A 16,447-nucleotide genomic window follows, 5' to 3' on the forward strand; every position below is an offset into this window, starting at 1 on the left:
AAAATGCAAGAATGGCATCAGTAAAATTTAATTCGTAGTTCATACCCTGGTTCATGGATGATTACCTTTGGTTAACATTGCAAGAAATGCAAATTTTAGCAATTCTCTGGTTTAAAATGAATGATGAAATGATGTTAGCAATTCTCTGGTTCATAAAAAGAACAAGTGTTCTCTGGTTTGAAAAAATAAAAGAAAATGAATTTGTTATCTGGTTTGAAATTTAGTTCATTTAGCTAGGCTCCTATTGTTTTATATATTGATCAAAATAAAAATGACCCCGGGCAGAGAGCTTCACTATGAGGATTACAATGTAAATGCTACTGGTGGTATTTAGTTCATATAGTTTTGCATTGCATTCATATGTAAAATGACCCCTGGTTGCATTGCATTGCATTCATATAGTTCTCTGGTTTAAAAATGCTACTGCATTTATTCTCTGGATCAATGGATCAAAAAAGAAAGAATGAAATGCTAATATACAAAATGAATTGCTGCTGTAGGTGTTGCATGCTCATGCTCATAACATGAATGAAATGCAAAATTGATTGCTCATGCTCATGCTCCTAACAAGAATAAAATGCAAAAATGCTGCCATAAATTGCTACTGGTTAAAAATGCTCAATTGTTTGGTTCAAAATGCTCATGCATGCTCACTGGTTGTAAATAAATTTGGTTCAAAATGAAAATGCATCATTACCTACTGCCAAAAAAAGAAAATGAAATAGAGGTTTGGTTCAAAATTGATTTTACTTGCAGTAGCTAAAATGAAAATTGATTTTGTTTAGTTAATTGGCCAGTGCATGTACAAGGTGAAGGAATGTCACTTTAATTCCACTTATTTGTACACCTTTTTCACTCATTTGTATTTCTCATAGCATTCATATCATGGATTAGTTTTCTGGACCCCAAGTAATTCCCTGAAGCTTATGTATATATAATGTATTTGGTTTCTCTGTTGGGGGTATATGATTGTGGTGCCCCTGTTTGGATGATTTTATTCATCCACACATATTTGTCTTGCTGTGATAAATTGATGACCCATTTACTTGATAAAAGTGATGTTGCCTCGATGATTTACTTGATGGATTCTTGTGAGATTATGGTTATTTAGTTCATAAATGATTTGTGCTGATGGTTTACATGAAAAATTCAGTAGCTACTGGTATAAAAAATGATGAAATGAACACTTTAGGGTTTAATTCATTCTCTGGTTCATTTAAAACAAAATGAAAATGCTACTGGTGGTATTTAAATGCTGATGCTATGCATGCTGCTGCTGTGCATGTTGCTGTTATGATTATGGTTATGGTGATGGTTGAGCTAAGTTGCTAGCTACTGCTATGCTAGCAGTAATGGGATTTAAAGTGTTAAGTTGCAAATATTTCCTTTTCTGGTTTTAAATGGATGCTGTCAAGTGTTATTTTTATGCTGATGTAAAATGCCACTGTAATGTATATGCTGAAATGCTACTGTAATTTATATGGTGATGGTTATGGTGATGGCATGGTTATGGAGATGGTTATGGTTATGGTTATGGCATTTATATGTTTGCATTTCTGTTACAGGGATTGAGTTACTATTGAGTGCCGGAATGTCGATTCATTTCCGTTCCGGCAATTCTAGCACTCGGCATGACCAATTTTTAGCAAAGGTCATGCCGAATTTTTCCGTGAATTCTAACTCTTTTTCATCTTCTATTAGTGCAAGCCACCATGTCGTCTCAAGAAGAGTTAGAGGAGCACTACAATAGGCACTTCTTTAGGACGGAGGAGGATGCCGAGGCCGCTGGTGTTGGCGGCGACGAGGACCATGAGATGGAGGATGCCGCCGGGGGTAGTGCCGACGAGCCGAGCGGCAACGAGGCAAGCGGCGCCGCCGGGGGTAGTACCTACGAGCCTAGCGGCGATGAGGCAACCGGCGCCGCCGGGGGTGGCGGCGAGACAAGCGACGACGATCCTAGCGGCGCCGCCGGGAGTACTGCCACCGGGACAAGTGGAGCCAAGAGGCCGCGGAAGGCAAGGCGCCAAAACACGGTCGGCACCGGCAGAGACACAGTCAAAGAGGTGGACCCCGCCAGTGGTTTGCCGGTGGAGCCTAAGGATGTTGCCAAGGGGTACGGCAACCAACTGGCATGTATCCTCCGAGAGGTCATCAATCTCAACGAGACGGATCTCCGAGCTGAGAGCAAAGCGCATTTGCGAGCCCAGCTCATTGCGAGGTTGCACTCACGATACAAGTTCCTAGGCGACTACGCCTCCACTGATGAATCCAAGAACATTGTGAACTCACAAGCCCTCTTGAAGTTCACCAAACACCTCAGCAGCTATAAGTACATGGTGCGGAAGATGATTGCTGACGGCAAAGGTTTCGAAGAGGTCCACTCTGCCTTTCCGCATGTCTCCCAAAGTGGACTTTGATGCTTTTGTGGCCAATGAAGAGCTACAAGCGACGAAGAATCGCAAGTTGTGGGGGAAGGAAATGCGGGAGCTTAACATCGGCAACCACAACCTTGGGAGCCGTGGGTACGAGGGAAAGGAGCCCTATTGGGCGAAGGAGGATGAGGCGTATGTAAATGCCGGCATTGAGAACCCCTGGCTCAAGTACAAGGACCCGCTTGAAAGAAGATTCATCAGGTCGCGGTACCATAAGAAGAAACTAACCGGGGAACTTGTCACGGACCCCAAGGTCGTAACCGACATAATTTGGTTCACGAACGACCAGAAGGTCCTGTCGTTGGAGAAAAAACTGGTAAGCAATTTACCGGTTTTATTAGATCAAGTATCGTTCATATAATAGTAGCAACATTTCTAAATGGTTCACGTTTCTTCCGCAGGAAGAAGAAAGACAAAGACTTTCTCAACAAGGTGACGAAGGCTCCTCGTCCCAGGCGTCGACGGGCAGGGTAGCATGGGACAAGCCTCTCGTACGGGCGCTAAACATCGTCAATGAGCATTCACCTACGAGAAGGCCGCATAGAGGCCGTGTGGCTGGCGCCGGTACAGGCCACAAGCATGATCACTACGGCTTGTCGTCTGCGGCCGATAAAAATGCGCGCAATGAGAGGAAGCAGCGGGAGGCGGAGGAAATGAGGGATTCAATCCTAGCCCAAGTCCAAGCTGGTTTGGTACCGCAACTGGTACCGCAACTCAAAGCTACACTCGTACCTGAAGTCAAAGCTGAAGTCGCCGCTTCAGTCCAAGCAGATTTCAACGCTCTACGCGCGTGGTATGAGGGTGGCAAACAAGGCCCCCCCCGGAAATGCAAGTGGTTAGCTTCGACGGCAGCAACTCGATGGCGCCGCCGTCCGCCGGCAATGACAATGTTATAATGGAGACTCCTCCGACCGCCGGCAATGACAATGTTATAATGGAGACTCCTCCGGCCGCCGGCAATGTCGCTGGTGCTAGGGATTCACCGTCCATGCCGGGTAGCAGCCCCTCCGTCACTTGCACGCCCGCCGCCGCATGTGCTGGCCCGTCGACATTAGCTGAGCTCAACGCCCTCACGGTAATTAACTAATGTGTACATCAAGTTAATATATTAGTTTCGTCATCCTTGCCCTCTCTCTAACGCCATACACATGTTCTCGCAGGCGCTCTCAACGCCATGCACCTTCCTGATGAGAGTAAACGACGAACTCAAAGACATCGCGAGGGGGTCCATCCTTCGGGCCCTGGATAAGAAGTGGCACACACGAGATATGGCGGATGACGTTTACCGGGTTGAAGTGGATCAGGCGTTACCGGGCTATGAGGATTTGTTTCCTCCTAATCAACCGCATGGTGCCGATGACGATAGCCCGTTGAATCTGGCCTCACTGAAGGGTTGGGTACTGCTATGGCCGAAGACCCTAATTCGGATCAACACCTACTCGGGGTCGACGGCAAGCAAAGACAAGCACCTTGCGGCGCCACATGTCAGCGTCCCTCCACGACAGCCATCGACGCCCGTGGTCATCGCCCCACCAGAACGGCCAGCTGCGCCAGAGGTCAGCGCCCCACCACAACAGCCAGCTGCGCCAGAGGCCGAGGAATACGAACGTGACAACTTCCAATGGGATATTCCTACGTCTTCACAAGTTGTCCATGAGGATGCGCCGGCCTTGAAATATGTGTGCTCCAAGAAGCTGTTCGATTCTCAAGAAACGGCTGAGGAGGAAAATCCTGAGGAGGTCGCCACCGCCGCCGTCAAAAATATGTTGAGCCCAAACACACTCCGTGCTACGGCCACTACGGCGATGGAGGGTCCATCAGTACAACCCAAGAAGAGGAAGAGGCAAAATAAGAAGGACGCCCAAGACAAGGCGGCGGCCAAATCCAAGGACAAGGTCCCACTCCTTGACAAGTTGCCAAACAATTGGCGACCTCTCGCATCACTTGGGTCAACCGATGCCGGAGCATGTCGTGAAGAAACTCACCCCGGATATGAGGAGCTTGCATGAGACTGTCTTGCATGTGGAGAACCTTCTTCTCAAATCAAAAGATCCTGGTTACCCTCTCTTGGTGGCGAAGGTGCCAACCGGCATGAACTTCGTCCGAGAAGTACCCCGCGGACTTGTGCTTCATCCGGTTCAACGACATCTTCAGCATCTATCGCATGCAAGCGCTCCACTTTAGTGTGGTTCGCCTAGTTGCTCTTAGCTTGTCCGCCCAGATTGTTAAGGAGGAGACGCCGACCATCGCGATAATGGACCCCTTCTATATGCGGGAGAGCATCATCTCGCAACGCCGGGGATCGGGCGATTGCCACCCAGCAGGTCGAGGATTTCATGCTGGCGAACATTAAAAAGGGCGCCATTCTCATCCCTTACTTCCCCGAGTAAGTAATCACTCGCTAGTCCCCCATTACCATTCTATCCTATATCTCCATTTGCATTTCCAAAGGTTAATCCGTGTGTTTTCCGCAGAGACAAGTTCTGCACCCTCATCGTCGTGCACCCGCAACACTCGCATGCAGTCTATCTCGACTTGGGTAGGGACCACAAGAAAGACTACACCCACATCAAGGCCCTTCTCAATGATGCTCTCACCGGCTTCGCCAACAAGGCAGGCCCCCTCAAAGTAGAGAGGAAATCCCGAGGAGGCTTGGTCTTAACCCACACAATCAACTTCCCCTGCCTCAGGCAGTCGACGCCCGACAATGGGATGGACGCGTGGTACGCCATCCTTCAGATGCAGGAGTACATAAAGTACGCAGATGACATGTTGCTGCCAGAGAATCTCAGAAACAAGTTTGCAAACATGGCGGATGTCCCTGATAGAGAGATTAGAAAGAACTGGGGTCGCATCCAGCAGTTCATTTGCACGATAATCCTGCAGGATGTCAACAATAGGTCTGGCGAGTTCTTCTACGGCTACGGTCTACCACCTAATGACGAGATAGAACTCCGCTTGGAGATGTCGCGTGATGAGAGGCCGTTCAACTCGCTTGAGGGCTGCCGTCCATTCCCCCCTAGGCGTACAACCTGATCCTACGACGGGAACACTTGCTAAAGCTTGAACGATATGTCCTTGAACTTCCGTACTGTAATAATTGCTATATATTCCCATAGAATCAACTAGTTGCTTTTATTTAGTTGTATGAATGTGCATGTGAACATGTGTCTATAGTTTCATTTACTTTGCTATATATTTCAAGATTATGGCGTACATAGCTTAATAATTATTTGCATTTACTCGACCACTACTTGCCTCGTATTTGGAGTTCGCCGATGATTAGAATGTTCGGTCACTCGTACACTCGGGGGTGGAGCCAGTGAGCCTTGGTGCGACGGCCACAAGTATCAATCTATTGTGCATCCTACCTAGCCTCACTGACTCCATCCCTGGATGTTAATATTTGTTTCGACCGAAAAAGTATGAGGCACGCTATTTAATTCGTACTACTTGTCTTCTATTTGAGTTCGCACTTCTTAATTGCATTGGCCGATGATTAAAATGTTCGGTCACTTGTACACTCCGGGGTGGGGCCAGTGAGGCTTGGTGTGATGGCCACAAATATCAATCTATTGTGCATCCTACCTAGCCTCACTGACCCCATCCCTGTATGTTATTATTTATTTCAACCAACAAAGTATGAGGCACATGCTATTTAGTTCATACTACTTGTCTCTTATTTGAGTTGGCACTTGTTCATTGCATTGGTACTAACGTTTTACTTGTCTTGTGAATGGAGATGCCGACGACATATGTCGTGTACAAGGGGAGGGTTCCTGGAGTCTACGACGACTGGGAAGACTGTCGGAGACAGGTGCACCGTTTCAGCGGCAACAGCTACAAGGGATACCCCACTAGGGTGGAGGCGGAAGGAAGATACGCCCGTTATCTAGCGGGAGAGATGAGGGACATGAGGAGGAACCGGATGAAGACCATGGCCTTCGTGATGATGGTCATCATGACCATGTTGGTCATGTTCTATGTGATTGTAGTTTAGGTTAGGACCTACATTGTGAGGTGTATGACGATACTTGTGACGACTATGTACCGAGACTTCTAACTTTGTGAAACTTCGTCGTTCGGTGTTGCATATGCACATGTGTTGTATGAATCAACACATTCCGGAACGAGACTTGCGTAATTGTGTATTGATACCGAAATTAAACTTGGCTCTCTATGTGCTTCTCATATTGCATGTAATGCTGTCTAAATATGAACTGCGTTGTAAATATATACTGCTGTCAAATATGTATTGTAATATGCTAGAAAAAAGCTGTAAAATGAATTTTCGAATATAATTACCGGCGCACTGATGTCTACGCCCCCCTCCTTTTCCTGTAGACAGTGTTGGGCCTTCAAGAGCAGAGGTTTGTAGAACAGCAGCAAGTTTCCCTTAAGTGGATCACCCAAGGTTTATCGATCTCAGGGAGGAAGAGGTCAAAGATATCCCTCTCAAGCAACCCTGCAACCACAAAGCAAGAATTCTCTTGTGTCCCCAACACACCTAATAGGTGCACTAGTTCGGCGAAGAGATAGTGAAATACAGGTGGTATGAATATATATAAGCAGTAGCAACGGCACCAGAAAAGTGCTTTGCCCCAGGACAGTAAACAAGCAGTAGTAACGCAGTAAAACAGTAAACAAGCAGCGATAGCAGTATTTAGGAATAAGGCCTAGGGATTACACTTTCACTAGTGGACACTCTCAACATTGATCACATAACAGAATAGATAAATGCATACTCTACACTCTCTTGTTGGATGATGAACACATTGCGTAGGATTACACGAACCCTCAATGCCGGAGTTAACAAGCTCCACAATTCAATGTTCATATTTAAATAACCTTAGAGTGTAAGAAAGATCAACACGACTAAACCAAGTACTAACGTAGCATGCACACTGTCACCTTCATGCTAAGAAAGGAGGCATAGATCATATCAATACTATCATAGCAATAATTAACTTCATAATCTACAAGAGATCATAATCATAGCCTACGCCAAGTACTAACACGGATGCACACACTGTCACCATTACACCGTGCAGGAGGAATAAAACTACTTGAATAACATCACTAGAGTAGCACATAGATAAATTGTGATACAAAACACATTGCAATCATAAAGAGATATAAATAAGCACTTCACTATGCCATCCATAACAGTGAATAAGTATTCTGTGAAATATAGCCTAAGAGACCCACACGGTGCACACACTGTCACCTTTACACACGTGGGACAAGGAGTCTCCGGAGATCACATAAGTAAAATTCACTTGACTAGCATAACGACATCTAGATTACAAGCATCATCATATGAATCTCAATCATGTAAGGCAGCTCATGAGATTATTGTATTGAAGTACATAGGAGAGAGATGAACCACATAGCTACCGGTACAGCCCCGAGCCTCGATGGAGAACTACTCCCTCCTCATGGGAGACAGCAGCGTTGATGGAGATGGCGGTGGTGTCGATGGAGGAGCCTTCCGGGGGCACTTCCCCGTTCCGGCGGCGTGCCGGAACAGAGACTCCTGTCCCCCAGATCTTGGCTTCGCGATGGCGGCGGCTCTGGAAGGTTTCTCGTACCGTGGCTTTTTCGTTAATAGGTTAGTTCTAGAAAACGCATAAAAATGATATAAAGTGTGAACAAAACATGTCGGTATTGTCATAAAACAAGCATGGAACATCAGAAATTATAGATACGTTGGAGACGTATCAGCATCCCCAAGCTTAGTTCCTACTCGTCCTCGAGTAGGTAAACGATAAAAGATAATTTCTGAGGTGACATGCTACCAACATAATCTTAATCATACTATTGTAAAGCATATGAGATGAATGCAGCGATTCGAAACAATGTAAATGCAATGAGTAAACAATTGAATCATATAGCAAAGACTTTTCATGAATAGTACTTTCAAGACAAGCATCAATAATTCTTGCATAAGGGTTAACTCATAAAGCAATAAATTCATAGTAGAGACATTGAAGCAACACAATGGAAGATTAAGTTTCAGCGATTGCTTTCAACTTGTAACATGTATATCTTATGGATAGTTGTCAATGCAAAGAAATATAACAAGTGCAATAAGCAAGTATGTAAGAATCAATGCACAGTTAACACAAGTGTTCGCTTCTTGAGATGGAGAGAAATAGGTGAACTGACTCAACATAAAAGTAAAAGAAAGGTCCTTCAAAGAGGAAAGCATCGATTGCTATATTTGTGCTAGAGCTTTGATTTTGAAAACAAGAAACAATTTTGTCAACGGTAGTAATAAAGCATATGTATCATGTAAATTATATCTTACAAGTTGCAAGCCTCATGCATAGTGTACTAATAGTGCCCGCACCTTGTCCTAATTAGCTTGGACTACCGGGATTATCGCAATGCACATGTTTTAACCAAGTGTCACAAAGGGGTACCTCTATGCCGCCTATACAAAGGTCTAAGGAGAAAGCTCGCATCGGATTTCTCGCTATTGATTATTCTCAACTTAGACATCCATACCGGGACAACATAGACAACAGATAATGGACTCCTCTTTAATGCATAAGCATGTAGCAACAATTAATTTTCTCATACGAGATTGAGGATATATGTCCAATACTGAAACTTCCACCATGGATCATGGCTTTAGTTAGCGGCCCAATGTTCTTCTCTAACAATATGCATGCTCTAATCATAAGGTGGTAGATCTCCCTTACTTCAGACAAGACGAACATGCATAGCAACTCACATGATTATTCAACAAAGAGTAGTTGATGGCGTCCCCAGTGAACATGGTTATCGCACAACGAGCAACTTAATAAGAGATAAAGTGCATAAGTACATATTCAATACCACAATAGTTTTTAAGCTATTTGTCCCATGAGCTATATATTGTAAAGGTGAAGAATGGAAATTTAAAGGTAGCACTCAAGCAATTTACTTTGGAATGGCGGAGAAATACCATGTAGTAGGTAGGTATGGTGGACACAAATGGCATAGTGGTTGGCTCAAGTATTTGGGATGCATGAGAAGTATTCCTTCTCGATACAAGGTTTAGGCTAGCAAGGCTATTTGAAACAAACACAAGGATGAAGCGGTGCAGCAAAACTCACATAAAAGACATATTGAAAACATTATAAGACTCTACACCGTCTTCCTTGTTGTTCAAACTCAATACTAGAAATTATCTAGACCTTAGAGAGACCAAATATGCAAACCAAATTTTAGCATGCTCTATGTATTTCTTCATTAATGGGTGCAAAGTATATGATGCAAGAGCTTAAACATGAGCACAACAATTGCCAAGTATCACATTATCCAAGACATTTTACCAATTACTACATGTAGCATTTTCCGTTTCCAACCATATAATAATTAACGAAGCAGTTTCAACCTTCGTCATGAACATTAAAAGCTAAGAACACATGTGTTCATATGAACCAGCGGAGCATGTCTCTCTCCCACATAAGCATTTATTCAAACAAAAACAAAACAAACCGACGCTCCAAGCAAAGCACATAAGATGTGACGGAATAAAAATATAGTTTCAAGAGAAGGAACCTGATAATTTGTCGATGAAGAAGGGGATGCCTTGGGGATCCCCAAGCTTAGATGCTTGAGTCTTCTTGAAATATGCAGGGGTGAACCACCGGGGCATCCCCAAGCTTAGACTTTTCACTCTTCTTGATCACATCGTATCATCCTCCTCTCTTGACCCTTGAAAACTTCCTTCACACCAAACTCGAAACAAACTCATTAGAGGGTTAGTGCATAATCAAAAACTCACATGTTCAGAGGTGACACAATCATTCTTAACACTTCTGGACATTGCTCAAAGCTACTGGAAGTCAATGGAACAAAGAAATCCATCCCACATAGCAAAAGAAACAATGCGAAATAAAAGGCAGAATCTGTCAAAACAGAACAGTCCATAAAGACGAATTTTATTGAGGCACCAGACTTGCTCAAATGAAAATGCTCAAATTGAATGAAAGTTGCGTACATATCTGAGGATCACTCACGTAAATTGGCATAATTTTCTGAGTTACCTACAGAGAATTTTGCCCAGATTCGTGACAGCAAAGAAATCTGTTTCTACGCAGTAATCCAAATCTAGTATGAACCTTACTATCAACGACTTTACTTGGCACAACAAAACACAAAACTAAGATAAGGAGAGGTTGCTACAGTAGTAAACAACTTCCAAGACACAAATATAAAATAAAGTACTGTAGCAAAATAACACATGGGTTATCTCCCAAGAAGTTCTTTCTTTATAGCCATTAAGATGGGCTCAGCAGTTTTAATGATCCACTCGCAGGAAATAGTATTCGAAGCAAAAGAGAGCTTCAAGAGGAAAATTCAAAACAAATTTAAGTCTAACATGCTTCCTATGAAGAGGAATCTTGTACACAAATGAATTCATGAAGAACAAAGTGACAAGCGTAAGAGGATAAAACACGAGTAACTTCAAGATTCTCGACATAAAGAGGGGAAAGTTAATATTATTAAGATGCATATAACCATATTTCCCTCTCTCATAATAACTTTCAGTAGCATCATTGATGAAATCCACAATATACCCATCACTTAAAACATTCTTATCATGGTTCATATGCATAGAAGTATCATTAAATTTGGCATAAGAAAAGTTATTCTCATTAATAGTAATTGGAGCAAGATTATTATCAAGAATTTGAACATGGTAAACAAGTTGCATATTAAGGGAATTGTTTTTGGTAATCCAATCATGACTATGACAAGTTTCATAAGGATAGTTATAACCTATATCATAGCATTCTTTATAATAATCATCAAAGATCGGAGGCACAGTGTCATCATAAGAAATATAATAGTTATCTTTCACAGTCGGTTTATCTGTGTCCATACCATCATTGTTATTAGAAGGAGATGTATCAAGAACATAATGACCAGTAGCAAAAGGATTTTCAAACACCTCTTCCCCAAGCTTAGAGCTTTCTATATCATTATGGGAGGAAGCATGAATAGCACTGACACTATGGCAATTATTATCATCATCATTTTCAGAATTAGTTTCCCAGAGATTTGCAATATCAAAAGTAGTGTGCTCATTCAAATCATGATTGCTAATGTATGTAAAGGGCATAGGAAGATCATCGTATTCAGATTCATTATCACAATAATCATTAGGAGCAACATACTTACGGTTACCTAGCGTTATCTCATTCACGCGGGGATACGTCGTTACCTCTTTCTTTTTATTCTCCTTCTTCGTTCCCTTTTTCTTCTTCTTCTCTTCCTTCTCCTCGTTCCCTTCTTTAGGAGGAAGAGGCTTGAAGGGTAGCTTGTCCACATAACCTGATTTACTTTCAGAAACAATAGAAGAAACTTGGGAGGATCCCTCCTTTTCATTAATTAGTTGAAAACACACAGCGGTCCTATCATATTTTGGCAAGGTGTCATCTTCTAAAATATTTTGTATGTAAGTATTTGTATGGCTATTATCAATGCAATAAGAAAAACACCCATGCAGGACATCATCAATATCAAGATCACTCATATGTAACCAAGAGATTTTTCTCGACAGTTCTTCACACCCCAAAAATAAAGTAAGTTCATCATGCTGATTAGGAGTAATTTCACCATCACAATACAAATTTGCAGCACTCATTGGGTTCAAATTATCATTGGAGGAGCATTGAAAATTAAAATGACCCACTTCATGGCAAACTTCACAAATAAAAGGATAGAGGGCACAAACTTTTTTACCAAGATCATCTAGAGCCCTAAGCCACTTTCTAGGTTTTTCATTAGCATGATGGATACAATATTCATCTTTGATTTGATTAATTCCACAAGGTCTATGTATTCCACAAAAATTAACATGCTTAAAGGAAATAACATTCTTAGGAGTTTGAGCATGCTTATTGCAATAATTAACAACAATTTCATTCTTCATGCAAGCCTCTTTAAAAGGTTCATGATACTTATCAAAATTCTTTTTAGGCAATTCAAAATGAGAAGCAAAGGCTTTATAAAGATTTGCAGCAACTTGAGAGTCAAGACCATAAGTAGCACTCATATTTCGAAATTTATCGGTATCCATAAAAGCTTCAATGCATTCATAATCATAATTTATACCTGACTCTTTACCTTCATTGTTCTCCCATCCTTCAGCGTTCTCCTTAATCCGATCAAGAAGATCCCACCTAGCTTCAACCTCCTTGCTTGTGAAAGATCCCTCCGAACACGCGTCCAGATAGTCCTTGTGTTGTCCTGAAAGCCTCGCATAAAAATTGTTAACAATAACATTAAGGGGGAGCTCATGAATGGGACATTTGAGCATTAGTGACTTCAGTCTCCCCCACGCTTGAGAAATACTCTCTCCATCACGAGGATAAAAGTTATAAATACAATTCCTATCAATATGCACTTCATGAGGAGGATAAAATTTAGAATAAAAGAGAGATGCAATTTCCTCCCAACCAAGAGAATGTCTATTCTCCAACAATTTATACCAATGCGCCGCTTTACTGCAAAGAAACAGAGAATAGCTTCTTCCTCACTTCATCCATAGAGATACCTGCACACTTGAATAACCCGCATAATTCGTGCAAAAACAGTAAATGATCTCTAGGATGGACAGTTCCATCCCCTTTATAGTGGTTGTCCATAACACGTTCAATAATTTTCATAGGTATTTTATACGGAATACTTTCAGCAGGTGGATTTAAAATATCAGAAGCATCATTAGAGTTATCGCATATGGGAGATAAAGCATTATCAGAGCAAAATATTTCTTCCAAAGCCGAGGAGCAAAAAAGATTATTTTTATATAAACTAGCTTCCCCAAGCTTAGACTTATCCATAGTATTAGCAGTAATTGCATTCATACTAATAACATCGCTACTAGCATGCAAATAAGGTTCCATAGGTTTTTTAATTTTCGCATCAAACAATTCTAAATCAGGAAAAAGATTAAAAAGCTCACCAATTTTTTTGTTGTTTTCCATTACGCCTAGTGAAAATAAAAACAAGAAACAAAAAGATGCAATTGCAGAATCTAAAGGAAATAGCTTCGAGTACTTACAACGGCGCCGGAAAATAGCTTGGTAGCCGAGATCCGGAGTGTGAGTACCTTTTACCTTTCCTCCCCGGCAACGGCGCCAGAAAATAGCTTGATGTCTACGCCCCCCTCCTTTTCCTGTAGACAGTGTTGGGCCTCCAAGAGCAGAGGTTTGTAGAACAGCAGCAAGTTTCCCTTAAGTGGATCACCCAAGGTTTATCGATCTCAGGGAGGAAGAGGTCAAAGATATCCCTCTCAAGCAACCCTGCAACCACAAAGCAAGAAGTCTCTTGTGTCCCCAACACACCTAATAGGTGCAGTAGTTCGGCGAAGAGATAGTGAAATACAGGTGGTATGAATATATATAAGCAGTAGCAACGGCACCAGAAAAGTGCTTTGCCCCAGGACAGTAAACAAGCAGTAGTAATGCAGCAGTAGTAACGCAGTAAAACAGTAAACAAGCAGCGATAGCAGTATTTAGGAATAAGGCCTAGGGATTACACTTTCACTAGTGGACACTCTCAACATTGATCACATAACAGAATAGATAAATGCATACTCTACACTCTCTTGTTGGATGATGAACACATTGCGTAGGATTACACGAACCCTCAATGCCGGAGTTAACAAGCTCCACAATTCAATGTTCATATTTAAATAACCTTAGAGTGTAAGAAAGATCAACACGACTAAACCAAGTACTAACGTAGCATGCACACTGAGGCATAGATCATATCAATACTATCATAGCAATAATTAACTTCATAATCTACAAGAGATCATAATCATAGCCTACGCCAAGTACTAACACGGATGCACACACTGTCACCATTACACCGTGCAGGAGGAATAAAACTACTTTAATAACATCACTAGAGTAGCACATAGATAAATTGTGATACAAAACACATTGCAATCATAAAGAGATATAAATAAGCACTTCACTATGCCATCCATAACAGTGAATAAGTATTCTGTGAAATATAGCCTAAGAGACCCACACGATGCACACACTGTCACCTTTACACACGTGGGACAAGGAGTCTCCGGAGATCACATAAGTAAAATTCACTTGACTAGCATAACGACATCTAGATTACAAGCATCATCATATGAATCTCAATCATGTAAGGCAGCTCATGAGATTATTGTATTGAAGTACATAGGAGAGAGATGAACCACATAGCTACCGGTACAGCCCCGAGCCTCGATGGAGAACTACTCCCTCCTCATGGGAGACAGCAGCGTTGATGGAGATGGCGGTGGTGTCGATGGAGGAGCCTTCCGGGGGCACTTCCCCGTTCCGGCGGCGTGCCGGAACAGAGACTCCTGTCCCCCAGATCTTGGCTTCGCGATGGCGGCGGCTCTGGAAGGTTTCTCGTACCGTGGCTTTTTCGTTAATAGGTTAGTTCCAGAAAACGCATAAAAATGATATAAAGTGTGAACAAAACATGTCGGTATTGTCATAAAACAAGCATGGAACATCAGAAATTATAGATACGTTGGAGACGTATCACGCACCTAAATGCCCTACTGCCGGCGCACGTGGCATGCGCCAGTGCTGGAAGACCTACTGCCGGCGCAGCTGCACGTGCGCCGGTGGAATTTGGCTTTGCCGATGAAGCTTGGATGGTGCGCCGGCAGTAGCTGACATATCGCCGGCGCACTGCCTGGTGCGCCGGCAGTGGCCATTTATCACCGGCGCATTCGCACCGGCGGGCTCGTGGTGCGCCGGCAATGGGCCTTTTAGGTTCGCCGGCGGTAGGCCTTTTCCTAGTAGTGATAGGTGTTTCCAACGCTCGTACCCGACTCAACCTGTGTCGGATACCCTCCATCAACTCCGTCATAATACACTGAAGTACTATGGGTTCCAGTATCAGATCCCCAACGCCAACCCGTGGAATTTTCTATAGGAGTCACGGAACGCTGATTGTTTCCGGATTCCTCTCCACCCTCATATCCCCCATAGGAACTTCCCAGATAGTTCCCAGGTGTAACAGGTGTAGTTTCACGCTCAAGAGGATCAATACTAATGTAGTCACCAGCTGAGTAAGCTGGTGTGTGCACCACATTCTCCATAGGTTCTTTCCCCCTAATCTCCTCCTTGGGTTCAGTAAATTCCTCTAGCATCGTATCAATTGCTCCCGTCAGATGATGGTTCAACTGAAAGAGTAATGATATGAAGTTGCGGCTATTGTCCATGTATTTTGCAGCTGCTATTGGTTTGCGTTTTGCATATTTGTAGTGGTTAAGCATGGGATCTTCTTCCTCCTGCATATGAGGAATGTGGGTAAATTCGGAACCCATAAGCTCTTTCGTCTTATGCTCCCGAATATCAGTGATGGCTCTCATAATGGCTATATGGTAGGCTGTATTGATAGTTTTGGCTTCCCCTGCTGGCATTACTACGCTCATTCCCAAAGATTCGGGAAGTCGCAGTCCTACCCTACACTTGGCCAATACAGTACCATCGTAGTACATGTATTTCTTTACTTGGATCTGGGGATCACACCCAAATTCAAGTAACATGGCTCGTAGAATATCTGCAAGTCCTCCTTCGTATTCACTCAGTGTGGAATCCATCACTTTCACGTTTCGTCCTGGACGTGAACTTGCCATGTTGGCTGTAGAAATAGAAAGATTATAAGATTAGTAATAATGCATCATAATAGAGATAATAAAGAATTATCGCACTAAAAGATATGATTGTTGTATTCTCAATTGAATATACACCATATTTTTAGAGAATTCTTTACTAGTCCTATTTGACTCCTAACGTTTGGTCCCATTTACTAGGTTCCAACCTAAGGTCAAAGCTTTTGCTCTGATACCAACTATGGTGACCCTGCATACCACTGCATGTTGTAGTATGCCAGTCGTTGATATAACATTCACGAAGTACCATTCCGCAAATATTACATCCCTCAGAGTAGTACAACAGAACATAGCAGGTCCATAACTCATTCATTGATTATTA

Source organism: Lolium perenne, chromosome 4 (assembly GCF_019359855.2).
Source record: "Lolium perenne isolate Kyuss_39 chromosome 4, Kyuss_2.0, whole genome shotgun sequence".
NCBI lineage: Eukaryota > Viridiplantae > Streptophyta > Magnoliopsida > Poales > Poaceae > Lolium > Lolium perenne.